Genomic DNA, 20,073 nt, shown 5'->3' on the forward strand with positions numbered 1-20,073 from the left:
CATGTCTGCATGGTTCCCGAACCCGTAGGGTCTACACACTTAAGGTTCGATGACGCTAGGGTTATTAGGAAGATTTGTATGTGATTACCGAATGTTGTTCGGAGTCCCGGATGAGATCCCGGACGTGACGAGGAGTTCCGGAATAGTTCGGAGGTGAAGATTTATATATGGGAAGTCATCATACGGTCACCGGAAATATTCGGGGGTATGCCGGTATTGTACCGGGACCACTGGAGGGGTTCCGGGGGTCCACCGGGAGGGTCCACCTGCCCCGGAGGGCCTTATGGGCTGTAGGTGGAAGGGAACCTGCCCCTAGTGGGCTGGGCGCCATCCCATCCTAGGGCCCTGCTACCTCTTGAGCACTGCGTTGGATTTCCCCGAAGAGGAAGGGATGATGCAGCAAAGTAGCGTAAGTATTTCCCTCAGTTTTTGAGAACCAAGGTATCAATCCAGTAGGAGGCTACGCTCGAGTCCCTCGTACCTACACAAAAACAATAGCTCAAAGCAACCAACACGCTCAGGGGTTGTCAATCCCTTCACAGTCACTTACAAAAGTGAGACCTGATAGAGATGATAAATAATATTTTTGGTATTTTTGGTATAAAGATGCAAAGTAAATAAAGTAAAAGCAAAGCAATAATAAAGTGATGGAGATTGATATGATGAGAAAGAGACCCGAGGGCCATAGGTTTCACTAGTGGCTTCTCTCAAGAGCATAAGTATTCTACGGTGGGTGAACAAATTACTGTTGAGCAATTGACAGAATTGAGCATAGTTATGAGAATATCTTGGTATGATCATGTATATAGGCATCACGTCCGAGACAAGTAGACCGAAACGATTCTGCATCTACTACTATTACTCCAATCATTGACCTCTATCCAGCATACATCTAGAGTATTAAGTTAAAAACAGAGTAACGCCTTAAGCAAGATGACATGAAGTAGAGGGATAATTTCATGCAATATGATAAAAACCCCATCTTGTTATCCTCGATGGCAACAATACAATACGTGCCTTGCTGCCCCTTTTGTCCCTGGGAAAGGACACCGCAAGATTGAACCCAAAGCCAAGCACTTCTCCCATGGCAAGAACAACCAATCTAGTAGGCCAAACCAAACTGATAATTCGAAGAGACTTGCAAAGATAACCAATCATACATAAAAGAATTCAGAGAAGATTCAAATATTATTCATAGATAGACTAGATCATAAACCCACAATTCATCGGCCTCAACAAACACACCGCAAAAAGAAGATTACATCGAATAGATCTCCACAAGAGAGGGGGATAACATTGTATTGAGATCCAAAAAGAGAGAAGAAGCCATCTAGCTACTAGCTATGGACCTGTAGGTCTGAAGTAAACTACTCACACTTCATCAGAGGGGCTTGGATGATGATGTAGAAGCCCTTCGTGATCGATGCCTCCTCCGGTGGAGCTTCGGAACAGGCCCGAAGATGGGATCTCGTGGATACAGAAAGTTGCGGCGGTGGAATTAGGTTTTTGGCTCCGTCCCTGATCGTTTGGGGGTATGTGCATATATATAGGAGGAAGAAGTACGTCGGTGGAGCTTCGAGGGGCCCACGAGGCAGGGGGCGCGACCTAGGGGGGGATGCCCCTACCCTCGTGACCACCTTGTGGCTTCCTTGACGTAGGGCCCAAGTCTCCTGGATCTTATCTGATGAGAAAATCACGTTTCCTAAGGTTTCATTTCGTTTGGACTCCTTTTGATATCCCTTTTCTTCGAAACCCTAAAACAGGAAAAAAAACAACAATTCTAGGCTGGGCCTCCGGTTAATAGGTTAGTCCCAAAAATAATATAAAAGTGGAAAATAAAGCCCAATAATGTCTAAAACAGTAAATAATATAGCATGGAGCAATCAAAATTATAGATACGTTAGAGACGTATCAAGCATCCCCAAGCTTAATTCCTGCTCGTCCTCGAGTAGGTAAATGATAAAAACAGAATTTTTGATGCGGAGTGCTACTTGGCATAATTTTAATGTAATTCTTATTAATTGTGGTACGAATATTCAGATCCGAAAGATTCAATACAAAAGTTCATATTGACATAAAAATGATAATACCTCAAGCATACTAACCAAGCAATTATGTCTTCTCAAAATAACATGGCCAAAGAAAGTTCATCCCTACAAAATCATATAGTTTAGTCATGTTCCATTTTTGTCACACAAGAATGCTATCATCATGCACAACCCCGATGACAAGCCAAGCAATTGTTTCATACTTTAGTAATCTCAAACCTATAAACTTTCACGCAATATATGAGCGCAAGCCATGGACATAGCACTATGGGTGGAATAGAATATAATGAGGGGGGTTATGTGGAGAATACAAAAAATGAGGAAGTATCACATCAACGAGGCTAATCAATGGGCTATGGAGATGCCCACCAATTGATGTTAATGCAAGGAGTAGGGATTGCCATGCAACGGATGCACTAGAGCTATAAATGTATGAAAGCTCAACAAAAGAAACTAGTGGGTGTGCATCCAACTTTCTTGCTCACGAAGACCTAGGGAACTTGAGGAGGCCCATTGTTGGAATATACAAGCCAAGTTCTATAATGAAAAATTCCCACTAGTATATGAAAGTGATAACATGAGAGACTCTCTACTATGAAGATCATGGTGCTACTTTGAAGCACAAGTGTGGTAAAAGGATAGTAACATTGTCCCTTCTCACTTTTTCTCTCATTTTTTTGGGCCTTCTCTTTTTTTATGGCCTTTCTCTTTTTATGGCCTTTATTTATTTATTCCTCACTTGGGACAATGCTCTAATAATGATGATCATCACACTTCTATTTATTTACAACTCAATGATTACAACTCGATACTAGAACAAAGATGACTCTATGTGAATGCCTCCGGCGGTGTACCGGGATATGCAATGAACCAAGAGTGACATGTATGAAATAATTATGAATGGTGGCTTTGCCACAAATACTATGTCAACTACATGATCATGCTAAGCAATATGACAATGATGAATGTGTCATGATGAACGGAGTGATGGAAAGTTGCATGGCAGTATATCTCGGAATGGCTATGGAAGGTCCATAATAGGTAGGTATGGTGGCTGTTTTGAGGAAGATATAAGGAGGTTTATGTGTGAAAGAGCGTATCATATCACGGGGTTTGGATGCACCGGCGAAGTTTGCGCCAACTCTCAATGTGAGAAAGGGCAATGCACGGTACCGAAGAGGCTAGCAAGGATGGAAGGGTGAGAGTGCGTATAATCCATGGAATCAACATTAGTCATAAGAACTCACATACTTATTGCAAAAATCTACAAGTCATCAAAAACCTCGGCACTAGGCGCATGCTCCTAGGGGGATAGATTGGTAGGAAAAGACCATCGCTCGTCCCCGACCGCCACTCATAAGGAAAACAATCAAATAACACCTCATGTTTCAAATTTGTTGCATAACGTTTACCATACGTGCATGCTACGGGACTTGCAAACCTCGACACAAGTATTTCTCAAATTCACAACTACTCAACTAGCATGACTTTGATATTATTACCTCCATATCTCAAAACAATCATCAAGCATCAAACTTTTCTTAGTATTCAACACACTCATAAGAAAGTTTTATTATTAATCTTGTATACCAAGCATATTAGGATTTTAAGCAAATTACCATGCTATTAAGACTCTCAAAATAATCTAAGTGAAGCATGAGAGATAAATAGTTTCTATAAAACAAATCCATCACGGTGCTCTAAAAGATATAAGTGAAGCACTAGAGCAAAACTATAAAGCTAAAAAGATATAAGTGAAGCACATAGAGTATTCTATCAAATTCCAAATCATGTATGGCTCTCTCAAAAGGTGTGTACAGCAAGGATGATTGTGGTAGAATAACAAGCAAAGAGTCAAATCATAAAAGACACTCCAAGCAAAACACATATCATGTGGTGAATAAAAATATAGCTCCAAGTAAAGTTACCGATAGAAGTAGACGAAAGAGGGGATGCCTTCCGGGGCATCCCAAGCTTTGGCTTTTAGGTGTCCTTAGATTATCTTGGGGGTGCCATGGGCATCCCCAATCTTAGGTTCTTGCCACTTCTTGTTCCATAATCCATCAAATCTTTACCCAAAACTTGAAAACTTCACAACACAAAACTTAAAGTAGAAAATCTCGTGAGCTCCGTTAGCGAAAGAAAACAAAAGACCATTTCAAGGTACTGTAATGAACTCATTATTTATTTATATTGGTGTTATACCTACTGTATTCCAACTTCTGTATGGATTATAAACTATTTTACTAGCCATAGATTCATCAAAATAAGCAAACAACACACGAAAAACAGAATATGTCAAAAACAGAACAGTCTGTAGTAATCTGTAGCTAGCGCAAGATCTGGAACCCAAAAAATTCTAAAATAAATTGCTGGACGTGAGGAATTTATATATTAATAATCTGAAAAATGAATTATATAAATAGAACTTTCCAAATGAAAATGACAGCAGTTCTCATGAGCGCTAAAGTTTCTGGTTTTTTACAGCAAGTTCAACAAGACTTTCCCCAAGTCTTCCCAACGGTTCTACTTGGCACAAACACTAATTAAACACAAAAACACAACCAAAACAGAGGCTAAATAATTTATTTATTACTAAAAAATATCAAAAAGCAAGGAATAAAAATAAAATTGGGTTGCCTCCCAACAAGCGCTATGGTTTAACGCCCCTAGCTAGGCATAACAAGCAAGAATAGATCTAGGTATTGCCATCTTTGGTAGGCAATCCATAAGTGGCTCTCATGATAGATTCATATGGTAATTTTATTTTCTTTCTAGGAAAGTGTTCCATGCCCTTTTTTAATGGAAATTGAAATCTAATATTCCCTTCCTTCATATCAATAATTGCACCAACCGTTCTAAGGAAAGGTCTACCAAGAATAATATGGCAAGAAGGATTGCAATCTATATCAAGAACGATAAAATCTACGGGCACATAATTCCTATTTGCAACAATAAGAACATCATTAATTCTTCCATAGGTTTCTTAATAGTGGAATATGCAAGATGCAAGTTTAGAGAGCAATCATCAAAATCACGGAAATCTAGTAAATCACACAAAGTTTTGGGAATAGTAGAGACACTAGCACCCGAATCACACAAAGTATAAAACTCATAATTTTTTATTTTAATCTTAATAGTTGGTTCCCACTGATCATAAAGTTTTCTAGGGATAGAAACTTCCAATTCAAGTTTTTCTTCATAAGATTGCATCAAGGCATCACCGATATGTTTAGTAAACACTTTATTTTGACTATAAGCGTGAGGAGATTTTAGCACGGATTGCAACAATGAAATACAATCAATCAAAGAGTAATTTTCATAGTTAAATTCCTTGAAATCCATAATAGTGGGTTTAGCAACATCTAGGGTTTTAATTTCTTCAATCCCACTTTTATCAAATTTAGCATCAAGATCAACAAATTCCGAATTCTTAGAACGCCTTCTAGGTAAAGGTGGATCATATTCAGTCCCATAATTATCAAGATTCATATTGCAAAACAAAGATTTAATAGGGGACACATCAATAACTTTTAGATCTTCATAATTATTTTCTTAGGAATCCGGTTTAGCGGCCATCTTATTAACTAAGGTAGCTTGCATATCCGAAATTTCAGCAGTTAATTTTTCATGATGGGCAATTTGGGACCTTATACCATCAAATTCTTTAGACATATCATCGAGCTCTTTATTCATATAATTCATGAAACTTTTTTGTTCCTTAAGCTCCTTTATAAATAAATTATTATGCTCAAATTGCAAAACCATAAACTTCCTGACGTTGTTTTCGATCTCCTCTAACCTTTTAAGGTGAAGATCACCAAGTCTAGGTAGAGCCATCGCGACAGACAAGCAAACTAACACATGAGCAAACAAAAAGCAAACGGGCAAAAAGGCAAATGGAGAAAGAGAGGGAGGATAGAGAGAGAGGGCGAATAAAACGGTAAGGGTGAAGTGGGGGAGAGGAAAACGAGAGGCAAATGGCAAATAATGTAATGCGGGAGATAGGGATTGTGATGGGTACTTGGTATGTTGACTTTTGCGCAGACTCCCCGGCAACGGCGCCAGAAATTCTTCTTGCTACCTCTTGAGCACTGCGTTGGATTTCCCTGAAGAGGAAGGGATGATGCAGCAAAGTAGCATAAGTATTTCCCTCAGTTTTTGAGAACCAAGGTATCAATCCAGTACGAGGCTACGCTCGAGTCCCTCGTACCTACACAAAATTAACAGCTCAACGCAACCAACGCGCTTAGGGGTTGTCAATCCCTTCACGGTCACTTACGAAAGTGAGATCTGATAGAGATGATAAGTAATATTTTTGGTATTTTTGGTATAAAGATGCAAAGTAAATAAAGTAAAAGCAAAGCAATAATAAAGTGATAGAGATTGATATGATGAGAAAGAGACCTGGGGGCCATAGGTTTCACTAGTGGCTTCTCTCAAGAGCATAAGTATTCTACAGTGGGTGAACAAATTACTATTGAGCAATTGACAGAATTGAGCATAGCTATGAGAATATCTAGGTATGATCATGTATATAGGCATCATGTCCGAGACAAGTAGACCGAAGTGATTCTGCATCTACTACTATTACTCCACTCATCGACCGCTATCCAGCATGCATCTAGAGTATTAAGTGAAAAACAGAGTAACGCCTTAAGCAAGATGACATGAAGTAGAGGGATAATTTCATGCAATATGATAAAAACCCCATTTTGTTATCCTCGATGGCAACAATACAATACGTGCCTTGCTGCCCCTTTTTTCACTGGGAAAGGACACCGCAAGATTGAACCCAAAGCTAAGCACTTCTCCCATGGCAAGAACAACCAATCTAGTAGGCCAAACCAAACTGATAATTCGAAGAGACTTGCAAAGATAACCAATCATACATAAAAGAATTCAGAGAAGATTCAAATATTATTCATATATAGACTGGATCATAAACCCTCAATTCATCGGTCTCAACAAACACACCGCAAAAAGAAGATTACATCGAATAGATCTCCACAAGAGAGGGGGAGAACATTGTATTGAGATCCAAAAAGAGAGAAGAAGTCATCTAGCTACTAGCTATGGACCCGTAGGTCTGAAGTAAACTACTCACACTTCATCGGAGGGGCTTGGATGATGATGTAGATGCCCTCCGTGATCGATGCCTCCTCCGGCGGAGCTCCGGAACAGGCCCCAAGATGGGATCTTGTGGATACAGAAAGTTGCGGCGGTGGAATTAGGTTTTTGGCTCCGTCCCCGATCGTTTGGCGGTACGTGGATATATATAGGAGGAAGAAGTACGTCGGTGGAGCTTCGAGGGGCCAACGAGGCAGGGGGCGCGCCCTGGGGGGGGCCCTACCCTCGTGACCACCTCGTGGATTCCTTGACGGAGGGTCCAAGTCTACTGGATCTTATGTGATGAGAAAATCACGTTTCCGAAGGTTTATTTCGTTTGGACTCCGTTTGATATTCCTTTTCTTCGAAACCCTAAAACAGGCAAAAAACAACAATTCTGGGTTGGGCCTCCGTTTAATAGGTTAGTCCCAAAAATAATATAAAAGTGGAAAATAAAGCCCAATAATGTCTAAAACAGTAGATGATATAGCATGGAGCAATCAAAAATTATAGATACGTTGGAGACGTATCAGGCTCATGCGCCTAGGGTTTGGGGGGAACCCTAAAGGGGGGCGCCACCCTTGCTTGGGGGGCAAGCCCCCTTCCCCTTGGCTGCCGCCCCCATCTAGATCTCATCTAGAGGGGCTGGCCCCCCTTCCCCTTCTCCCTATAAGTAGAGGGGCGAGGGGAGGGCTGCAGCACCATATCCAAGGCGTAGCCCCTCCCCTCCCCAACACCTCTCCTCCTCCGCGTGAGCTTGGCGAAGCCCTGCCGAAGAACTGCCTTCTTGCTGGATCAAGGCGCGGGAGACGTCACCGGGCTGCATGTGTGTTGAACGCGGAGGCGCCGTTGTTCGGTGCTTAGATCGGATTCGGTCGCGATCTAAATCGCTACGTGTACGATTCCTCCAACCGCGTTCTTGCAACGCTTCCAACTCGCGATCTTCAAGGGTATGAAGATGCACTCCCCTCTCTCTCGTTGCTAGTTACTCCATAGATTGATCTTGGTGATGCGTAGAATTTTTTTAATTTCTGCAACGATCCCCAACACAAACATCTGGGTGTCGTGGCTCGGCCGGAATGATTGAGAAACTTGGTTTTTTAATTCCTGTAAATCCAAAACACGGTTGAAAATCAGGAAACTTGGCATGGTGTCATGACATGGCACCAACATGCTGCAGTATTTTTTTGGTTGACTTGGGACCAGCTTTGGTGTAAGCTTCTTGCAAACCAGAGCTTCCTTCAAGAAGGCTCTTGGTTCCGAGAGGGAACGTGTCACCTCCGTGAGCGAAACGACATACGTACACTGCCTTCTCCCGCCTTTATTTTTGTACACTAGAAAATTAGACCAAATAGAAGTATCGTGCTAAATTTTGGAATTATTCCATGTTCATTTGGCCTTTTTTATACATTAATTGAGTTTTTGGGCATTTAATGTGCATAATTCAAATTTGAACTACAAGCACATGCTCCAGTGCACCAAAGTTGTTTGAAAAATCACATGTGTGTCCTTGGGTGAATTTCTAAGTCCCATGCAAGAGATGGGAGTGAAATTCAAACATCTGGGCATCGTGGCTCGGCCGAAAAGATTGGGAAACTTGGTTTTTTAATTCCTTTAAATCCAAAACATGCCTGAAAATCATGAAACTTGGCATGGTCCCATAGGTGCCTATGGATATTCCGCGACATCTTTGGCGCGCCAGGTAGGGGGCTCACTTGCGCGAACCTGAAGGCGTGCGCAACGCGTCATCTTCATCACCATCTTCGTCTATGACAACGCCATCGACCATGTCTCCTAAGAAGAAGAAGTCTGGCCCTTCAGCCCATCCGTCCACCTCGAAGGCTCCGCCGCCCGTGACCTCTAGTGCCTTGGAGGATGCAGGGGCGAGTGAGGATGTGAACGCTATAGGGGGCGTGCTTGGAGGAAGTGGTGCCATCGCCACTCCCCCGCGCGGCTGACACGTGGGTTGGAGATGTCGGAGGAGAACAGCATCAGCAATGCCTTGGCGGTCACGCTCCACAAGGTGCGGGCGAGGGGGTCACTCCGTCGGCACCCCCTCCCCCCACTGACGGGCACAACCGCAGGAACGACGCTCGGTCCGGTGTGAGCCATCGCCCTCCGGACGCCCCCATCATGGGAGCGACCGCGGACCATGCTCCTCCTCCCGGATGAGCCGACCAAACCGCTATGCCTGATGAAGCCGCTGACCCTCGAGCACCACCGCCATGTGACCCCACTGCCCAGGTGGTCGTCCCACAGTTGCATGGACGCGGCACCACCGCCATCGCCGCCGCTGGCACCATTAGGAGACAGGCGGCGGTGCGGTTGACATCATCAACATCTATGCCGAGAACAGCCTCGGAGCCTATGGCGCGAGCTTAGTTGCTACTGAGGTTCCCGCTAGCGGCTGAGCAGATGGATGAATGGCGTGTCACCATCCAGAGCCTGCTCGGTTTTGCCGAAGCTGGGGGCTCACGACGAGCTGGCCCGCCACGACCTCCCCAAGCGAGAGCAACCGCCCATACTGCTGGCCAAACGGAGGGGGCCGTCCCACTGATGCAGTCCCCAGCACAGCAGCTGACACGAGTGCAGCTGAATCAAGACCCCGACGACGTCTCGATGGCCTCTTCTGACCCTCGAGCATGTCCAGGCCAACATCGTGCCCCAGAGGATAGGCGGCGGGGAGAGGCGCGCGTCATCATAGATTGGCGCCACGACGATCTCCACCAGACCGACGGGTGCGGCGGCCTCAACATCGACGAGCCTGCGCCCGGTGTTGGCGGGTGCCTATCTTTCGAGGTCGACTTCCCTGCCTTTACACAAGAGCTACGGCAATTCTGTTGGCCAACCATTCGCACGTTCAAGCCAGAGATACCTGAGAAGTACGACGTGAGGCTAAACCCAGTAGAGTTCCTAAGCATCTATATCGCTGTTCAAGCTGCTAGGGGAAGAGCTGAGAAGGTGTTCGCCAACTAATTTCCTTTGGCCCTCAAGTCTACCGCGAGGTCTTGGCTGATGCACCTGCCGGAGAACTCCATTTCGTCATGGGCAGACCTGTGCCACGAGTTCATTGGTGCCTTCACCGGTGGCCACCAAGAGCCCGGTAGGCCCAACAACCTGCAACTTCTCTAGGAGAAGGAAGGAGAAACTCTCCGTAAGTATTTACAGAGATTCAGTAAAGTTCATAGGAATATTCCAAATATCCATCCGGCAGCCGTTATAGTAGCCTTCCAGTCCAATGTGCGCAACCGTCACATTCGTTCTAAGATGAATGTGCGGTTGCCTGAGATTGTGAAGGAGTGCTACCTCTTGAGCATGCGTTGGTTTTCCCTTGAAGAGGAAAGGGTGATGCAGCAAAGTAGCGTAAGTATTTCCCTCAGTTTTTGAGAACCAATGTATAAATCCAGTAGAAGACTACACGCAAATCGCCTAGTACCTGCACAAACAAATAAGAACCTTGCAACCAACGCGACAAAGGGGTTGTCAATCCCTTCACGGCCACTTGAGAAAGTGAGATCTGATAAAGATAATAAGATAAATATTTTTGGTATTTTTGTTTTATAGATTGGAAAGTAAAGATTGCAAAATAAACAGCGATAGAAATGGCTAGTTGACGGGAAATAAATATGATGTGAAGTAGACCCGGGGGCCATAGGTTTCACTAGTGGCTTCTCTCAAGATAGCATACATTACGTTGGGTGAACAAATTACTGCCGAGCAATTTATAGAAAAGCGCATAGTTATGAGAATATCTAGGCATGATCATAAACATAGGCATCACGTCCGTGTCAAGTAGACCGTAAAGATTCTGCATCTACTACTATTACTCCACACATCGACCGCTATCCAGCATGCATCTAGAGTATTAAGTTCATAAGAATAGAGTAATGCATTAGGCAAGATGACATGATGTTGAGGGATAAACTCAAGCAATATGATATAAACCCAATCTTGTTATCCTCGATGGCAACAATACAATACGTGCCTTGCTGCCCCTGCTATCACTGGGAAAGGACACCGCAAGATTGAACCCAAAGCTAAGCACTTCTCCCATTGCAAGAAATATCAATCTAGTAGGCCAAACCAAACTGATAATTCGAAGAGATTTGCAAAGATATCAAATCATGCATATAAGAATTCAGAGAAGAATCAAATATTGTTCATAGATAAACTTGACCATAAACCCACAATTCACCGGATCTCAGCAAACACAGTGCAAAAAGTATTACATCGAATAGATCTCCAAGAACATCGAGGAGAACTTTGTATTGAGAACCAAAGAGAGAGAAGAAGCCATCTAGCTAATAACTATGGACCCGAAGGTCTGTGGTAAAATACTCACACATCATCGGAGAGGCTATGGTGTAGATGTAGAAGCCCTCCGTGATCGAATCCCCCTCCGGCAGATCACTGGAAAAGGTCCCCAGATGGGATCTCATGGGTACAGAAGGTTGCGGCGCTGGAAAAGTGGTTTCGTGGCTCCCCTAGATGTTTTCAGGGTATAAGAGTATATATAGGCGAAAGAAGTAGGTCGGTGGAGCTACGAGGGGCCCACGAGGGTGGGGGCGTGCCTGCCCCCCGGGCGTGCCGCCCTATCTCGTGGCCGCCTTGTTGCTTCTTTGAGCTCCACTCCAAGTCTCCTAGATTGCATTTGTTCCAAAAAAGATCCTCTCGAAGGTTGCATTCCGTTTGATATTCTTTTCTGCGAAACACTGAAATAGGCAAAAAACAACAATTTACACTGGGCCTTCGGTTAATAGTTTAGTCCCAAAAATAATATAAAAGTGCATAATAAAGCCCATTAAACATCCAAAACAGATAATATAATAGCATGGAAGAATAAAAAATTATAGATACGTTGGAGACGTATCAAGCATCCCCAAGCTTAATTCCTGCTCGTCCTCGAGTAGGTAAATGATAAAAACAGAATTTTTGATGTGGAATGCTACCTAACATAATTTTTCAATGTAATTCTCTTTATTGTGGCATGAATGTTTAGATCTAAAAGATTCTAGATAGAAGTTTAATATTGACATAAAAATAATAATACTTCAAGCATGCTAACCAAGCAATTATGTGTTATCAAAATAACATAGCCAAAGAAATCTTATCCCTACAAAATCAAATAGTTTGGCCATGCTTCATTTTCGTCACACAAAATGCTCCCATCATGCATAACCCCGATGACAAGCCAAGCAATTGTTTCATACTTAGCCTTTTCAAATTCTTTCAACTTTCACACAATATATGAGCGCGAGCCATGGACATAGAAGTATGGGTGGAATAGAATATGATGATGAAGGTTGTGTGAGAAGACAAAAAGGGAGAAAGTCTCACATTGACGCGGCTAATCAACGGGCTATGGAGATGCCCATCAATTGATGTCAATGCAAGGAGTAGGGATTGCCATGCAACGGATGCACTAGAGCTATAAATATATGAAAGCTCAACAAAAGAAACTAAGTGGGTGTGCATCCAACTTGCTTGCTCACGAAGACCTAGGGCATTTTGAGGAAGCCCATCATTGGACTATACAAGCCAAGTTCTATAATGAAAAATTCCCACTAGTATATGAAAGTGACAAAATAGGAGACTCTCTATCATGAAGATCATGGTGCTACTTTGAAGCACAAGTGTGGAAAAAGGATAGTAACATTGCCCCTTCTCTCTTTTTCTCTCATTTTTGGGCCTTTTTTTTCCTCCTTTTTATGGCCTCTTTTTTTCGTACAGAATCTCATCCCGATTTGTGGGGGAATCATAGTCTCCATCATCCTTTCCTCACATGGGACAATGCTCTAATAATGATGATCATCACACTTTTATTTACTTTCAACTCAAGGATTACAACTCGATACTTAGAACAAAATATGACTCTATGTGAATGCCTCCGGGGGTGTACCGGGATATGCGATGAATCAAGAGTGAGATGTATGAAATAATTATGAAGGTGGCTTTGCCAAAAATACGATGTCAACTACATGATCATGCAAAGCAATATGACAATGATGGAGCGTGTCATAATAAATGGAACGGTGGAAAGTTGCATTGCAATATATCTCGGAATGGCTATGGAAATGCCATAGTAGGTAGGTATGGTGGCTGTTTTGAGAAAGATATAAGGAGGCTTATGTGTGATTGCTACCTCTTGAGCACTGCGTTGGTTTTCCTCGAAGAGGAAGGGATGATGCGGCAAAGTAGCATAAGTATTTCCCTCAGTTTTTGAGAACCAAGGTATCAATCCAGTAGGAGGCTACGCGCGAGTCCCTCGTACCTGCACAAAACAAATAAATCCTCGCAACCAACGCAAATAGGGGTTGTCAATCCCTATAAGGCCACTTACGAGAGTGAGATCTGATAGATATGATAAGATAATATTTTTGGTATTTTTATCGATAAAGATGCAAAGTAAAATAAAGGCAAAATAAATAGCAAAGGAAATAACTAAGTAGTAGGAGATCAATATGATAAAGATAGACCCGGGGCCATAGGTTTCACTAGTGGCTTCTCTCGAGAGCATAAGTATTCTATGGTGGGGGAACAAATTATTGTTGAGCAATTGACAGAATTGAGCATAGTTATGAGAATATCTAGGTATGATCATGTATATAGGCATCACGTCCGAGACAAGTAGACCGACTCCTGCCTACATCTACTACTATTACTCCACTCATCGACCGCTATCCAGCATGCATCTAGAGTATTAAGTTAAAAACAAAGTAACACCTTAAGCAAGATGACATGATGTAGATGGATAGACTCATGAATATGAAGAAAACCATATCTTGTTATCCTCGATGGCAACAATACAATACGTGCCTTGCTGCCCCTACTGTCACTGGGAAAGGACACCGCAAGATTGAACCCAAAGCTAAGCACTTCTCCCATTCCAAGAAAGATCAATCTAGTAGGCCAAACCAAACTGATAATTCAAAGAGACTTGCAAAGATAACCAATCATACATAAAAGAATTCAGAGAAGATTCAAATATTATTCATAGATAGACTTGATCATAAACCCACAATTCATCGGACTCAACAAACACACCGCAAAAAGAAGATTACATCGAATAGTTCTCCACAAGAGAGGGGGAGAACATTGTATTGAGATCCAAAAAGAGAGAAGAAGCCATCTAGCTACTAACTATGGACCTGAAGGTCTGAGGTAAACTACTCACACTTCATCGGAGGGGCTATGGTGTTGATGTAGAAGCCCTCCGTGATCGATGCCCCCTTTGGCGGAGCTCCGTCATAGGCCCCAAGATGGGATCTTGTGGATACAGAAAGTTATGGTGGTGGAATTAGGGTTTTGGCTCCGTATCGTATCGTTTGGGGGTACGTAGGTATATGTAGGAGGAAGGAGTACGTCAGTAGAGCAACAGGGGCCCACGAGGGTGGAGGGCGCGCCTGGGGGAGGGGGGTAGGCGTGCCCCCTACCTCGTGGCGTCCTCTTTTCTTTCTTGACGTAGGGTCCAAGTCTCCCGGGTCTTGTTCGTTGAGAAAATCACGTTCCCAAAGGTTTCATTCCGTTTGGACTCCGTTTGATATTCCTTTTCTTCGAAACCCTAAAACAGGCAAAAAACAGCAATTCTGGGCTGGGCCTCCGGTTAATAGGTTAGTCCCAAAAATAATATAAAAGTGGATAATAAAGCCCAATAATGTCCAAAACATTAGATAATATAGCATGGAGCAATAAAAAATTATAGATACGTTGGAGACGTATCAAGCATCCCCAAGCTTAATTCCTGCTCGTCCTCGAGTAGGTGAATGATAAAAACAGAATTTTTGATGCAGAGTGCTACTTGGCATAATTTTTAATGTAATTCTTCTTAATTGTGGTATGAATATTCAGATCCGAAAGATTCAAGACAGAAGTTCATATTGACATAAAAATAATAATACTTCAAGCATACTAACTAAGCAATTATGTCTTCTCGAAATAACATGGCCAAAGAAAGTTCATCCCTACAAAATCATATAGTTTAGTCATGTTTAATTTCATCACACAAGAATGCTCTCATCATGCACAACCCCGATGACAAGCCAAGCAATTGTTTCATACTTTAGTAATCTCAAACCTATAAACTTTCACGCAATATATGAGCGCGAGCCATGGACATAGCACTATGGGTGGAATAGAATATAATGAGGGGGGTTATGTGGAGAAGACAAAAAAGGAGAAAGTCTCACATCAACGAGGCTAATAAATGGGCTATGGAGATACCCACCGATTGATGTTAATGCAAGGAGTAGGGATTGCCATGCAACGGATGCACTAGAGCTATAAATGTATGAAAGCTCAACAAAATAAACTAGTGGGTGTGCATCCAACTTGCTTGCTCATGAAGACCTAGGGCACTTGAGGAGGCCCATTGTTGGAATATACAAGCCAAGTTCTATAATGAAAAATTCCCACTAGTATATGAAAGTGACAAAACAAGAGACTCTCTATCATGAAGATTACGGTGCTACTTTGAAGCACAAGTGTGGTAAAGGATAGTAACATTGTCCCTTCTCTCTTTTTCTCTCATTTTTCTTCTTTTTTTGGGCCTTCTCCTTTTTTATGGCCTTTCTCTTTTTTGGGCCTTCTCTTTTTTTCTGGCCTTTCTCTTTTTTTATATTCCTCACTTGGGACAATGCTCTAGAAAATGATGATCATCACACTTCTATTTATTTACAACTTAATGATTACAACTCGATACTAGAACAAAGATGACTCTATATGAATGCCTCCGACGGTGTACCGGGATATGCAATGGACCAAGAGTGACATGTATGAAAGAATTATGAATAGTGGCTTTGCCACAAATACTACGTCGACTACATGATCATGCTAAGTAATATGACAATAATGAATGTGTCATGATGAACGGAATGATGGAATGTTGCATGGAAATATATCTTGGAATGGCTATGGAAATGCCATAATAGGTAGGTATGGTGGCTGTTTTGAGGAAGATATAAGGAGTTTTATGTGTGAAAGAGCGTATTATATCACGGGGTTTGGATGCACCGGCGAAGTTTGCGCCAACTCTCAATGTGAGAAAGGGCAATGCACGGTACCGAAGAGGCTAGCAAGGATGGAAGGGTGAGAGTGCGTATAATCCATGGACTCAACATTAGTCATAAAGAACTCACATACTTATTGCAAAAATCTAAAAGTCATCAAAAACCTCGGTACTACGTGCATGCTCCTAGGGGGATAGATTGGTAGGAAAAGACCATCGCTCGTCCCCGACCGCCACTCATAAGGAAGACAATCAAATAACACCTCATGTTTCAAATTTGTTGCATAACGTTTACCATACGTGCATGCTACGGAACTTGCAAACTTCAACACAAGTATTTCTCAATTTCACAACTACTCAACTAGCACGACTTTGATATTATTACCTCCATCTAAACAATCATCAAGTATCAAACTTCTCTTAGTATTCAAAACACTCTTAAGAAATTTTTACTAACTTTGAATACCTAGCATATTAGGATTTAAGTAAATTACCATGCTATTAAGACACTCAAAATAATCTAAGTGAAGCATGATAGATCAATAGTTTCTATAAAATAAATCCACCACCATGCTCTAAAAGATATAAGTGAAGTACTGGAGCAAAACTATATAACTCAAAATATATAAGTGAAGCACATAGAGTATTCTAACAAATTCCAAATAATGTATGGCTCTCTCAAAAGGTGTGTACAGAAATGATGATTGTGGTAAACTAAAAAGCAAAGACTCAAATAATACAAGACGCTCCAAGCAAAACACATATCATGTGGCGAATAAAAATATAGCTCCAAGTAAAGTTACCGATAGAAGTAGACGAAAGAGGGGATGCCTTCCGGGGCATCCCCAAGCTTTGGATTTTAGGTGTCCTTAGATTATCTTGGGGGTGCCATGGGCATCCCCAAGCTTAGGCTCTTGCCACTCCTTGTTCCATAATCCATCAAATCTTTACCCAAAACTTGAAAACTTCACAACACAAAACTCAAAGTAGAAAATCTCGTGAGCTCCGTTAGCGAAAGAAAATAAAAAGACCACTTCAAGGTACTGTAATGAACTCATTATTTATTTATATTGGTGTTATACCTACTGTATTCCAACTTCTCTATGGTTTATAAACTATTTTACTAGCCATAGATTCATCAAAATAAGTAAACAACACACGAAAAACAGAATCTGTCAAAAACAGAACAGTCTGTAGTAATCTGTAGCTAGCACAAGATCTGGAACCCCAAAAATACTAAAATAAATTGCTGGACGTGAGGAATTTATCTTTTAATCATCTTAAAAACAAATTAACTAAATAGATCTTTCCAAATAAAAATTACAGCAGTTCTCGTGAGCGCTAAAGTTTCTGTTTTTTACAACAAGTGTAACAAGACTTTCCCCAAGTCTTCCCAACGGTTCTACTTGGCACAAACACTAATTAAACACAAAAAACACAACCTAAACAGAGTCTAGATAAATTATTTATTGCTAAAAAGGAGCAAAAATCAAGGAATAAAAATAAAATTGGTTTGCCTCCCAACAAGCGCTATCGTTTAACGCCCCTAACTAGGCATAACAAGCAAGAATAGATCTAGGTATTGCCATCTTTGGTAGGCAATCCATAAATGGATCTCATAATAGATTCATAAGGTAATTTAATTTTATTTATAGGAAATTTTTCCATGCCTCTCCTTAATGGAAATTGGAATCTAATATTTCCTTCCTTCATATCAATAATTGCACCAATCGTTCTAAGGAAAGGTCTACCAAGAATAATAGGACATGAAGGATTGCAATCTATGTCAAGAACAATAAAATCTACGGGCACATAATTCCTATTTGCAACAATAAGAACATCATTAATTCTTCCCATAGGTTTCTTAATAGTGGAATCCGCAAGGTGCAAGTTTAGAGAGCAATCATCAAAATCACAGAAACCTAACAAATCACACAAAGTCTTTGGAATCGTGGAAACACTAGCACCCAAATCACATAAAGCATAGCATTAATGATATTTAATTTTAATTTTAATAGTTGGTTCCCACTCATCATAAATCTTTCTAGGGATAGAAACTTCCAATTCAAGTTTTTCTTCATAAGATTGCATCAAGGCATCAACGATATGTTTAGTAAACGCTTTATTTTGACTATAAGCGTGAGGAGAATTTAGCACGGATTGCAACAAGGAAATACAATAAATCAAAGAGTAATTTTCATAGTTAAATTCCTTGAAATCCATAATAGTGGGTTTAGCAACATCCGGGTTTTAATTTCTTATCCCACTTTTATCAAATTTAGCATCAAGATCAACAAATTCCGAATTCTTGGAGCGCCTTCTAGGTAAAGGTGGATCATAATCAGTAACATCATTATCAAGATTCATATTGCAAAAGAAATGTTTAATAGGGGACACATCAATAACTTTTAGATCTTCATCTTTATTTTCATAGGAACTAGAAGAACACGCTCTTATAAAGGCATCTTTCTTAGCACGCATCCTAGCGGTTCTTTCTTTGCACTGATCAATGGAAATTATCATGGCTTTGAGAGACTCATTGATATCATGCTTAGGTGGAATAGATCTAAGTTTCAAAGAATCAAGATCAAGAGAAATTCTATCAATGTTCCTAGCCAAATCATCAATCTTAAGCAATTTTTCTTCAATCATAGCATTAAAATTCTTTTGTGAAGTAATAAATTCTTTAATATTAGATTCAAAATCAGAGGGCATCTTATTATAATTTACATAAGAATTGTTGTAGGAATTACCATAATTATTAGAGGGATTACTAGGATAAGGCCTAGGGTTGAAATTTCCTCTATGCGCGCTGTTACCAAAATTGTTCCTACCAACAAAATTCACATCCATAGATTCATTATTATTCTCAATCAAAGTAGACAAGGGCATATCATTATGATCATAAGAAACACTCTTATTAGCAAATAATTTCATAAGTTCATCCATATTTCCACTCAAAACATTAATTTCTTCTATCGCATGCACCTTTTTATTAGTAGATCTTTCAGTATGCCATTGAGAATAATTAACCATAATATTATCTAGGAGTTTAGTAGCTTCTCCTAAAGTGATTTCCATAAAAGTGCCTCCCATGGCCGAATCTAAAAGATTTCTAGAAGCAAAATTCAATCCGGCATAAAATTTTTGTATAATCATCCACAAATTTAAACCATGAGTAAGGCAATTACGTATCATTAATTTCATTCTCTCCCAAACTTGTGCAACATGTTCATGATCAAGTTGCTTAAAATTCATAATATCGTTTCTAAGAGAGATGATCTTAGCGGGAGGAAAATACTTAGAGATAAAAGCATCTTTGCACTTGTTCCATGAATCAATACTATTTTAGGCAAAGACGAAAACCAAGCTTTAGCACGATCTCTAAGGGAAAAAGGAAATAGCTTCAATTTAACAATATCATTATCCACATCTTTCTTCTTTTGCATGTCACACAAATCAACGAAGCTATTTAGATGGGTAGCGACATCTTCACTAGGAAGGCCGGAAAACGGATCTTTCATGACAAGATTCAGCAAAGCAGTATTAATTTCACAAGATTCAGCATCTGTAAGAGGAGCAATCGGAGTGCTAATAAAATCATTGTTGTTGGTATTGGTGAAGTCACACAATTTAGTATTATCTTGAGCCATCATGACAAGCAAGCAAACTAACACACAAGCAAACAGAAAGCAAGCGGGCAAAAAGAGGCAAATAGAGAAAGAGAGGGAGGATAGAGAGAGAGAGGGCGAATAAAACGGCAAGGGTGAAGTGGGGGAGAGGAAAACGAGAGGCAAATGGAAAATAATGTAATGCGGTAGATAAGGGTATGTGATGGGTACTTGGTATGTTGACTTTTCTGTAGACCTCCCTGGCAATGGCGCCAGAAATCCTTCTTGCTACCTCTTGAGC

This window comes from Triticum urartu, chromosome 7A (genome assembly GCF_056163025.1).
Source record: "Triticum urartu cultivar PI428250 chromosome 7A, HENAU_Tu73, whole genome shotgun sequence".
Taxonomy (NCBI): domain Eukaryota; kingdom Viridiplantae; phylum Streptophyta; class Magnoliopsida; order Poales; family Poaceae; genus Triticum; species Triticum urartu.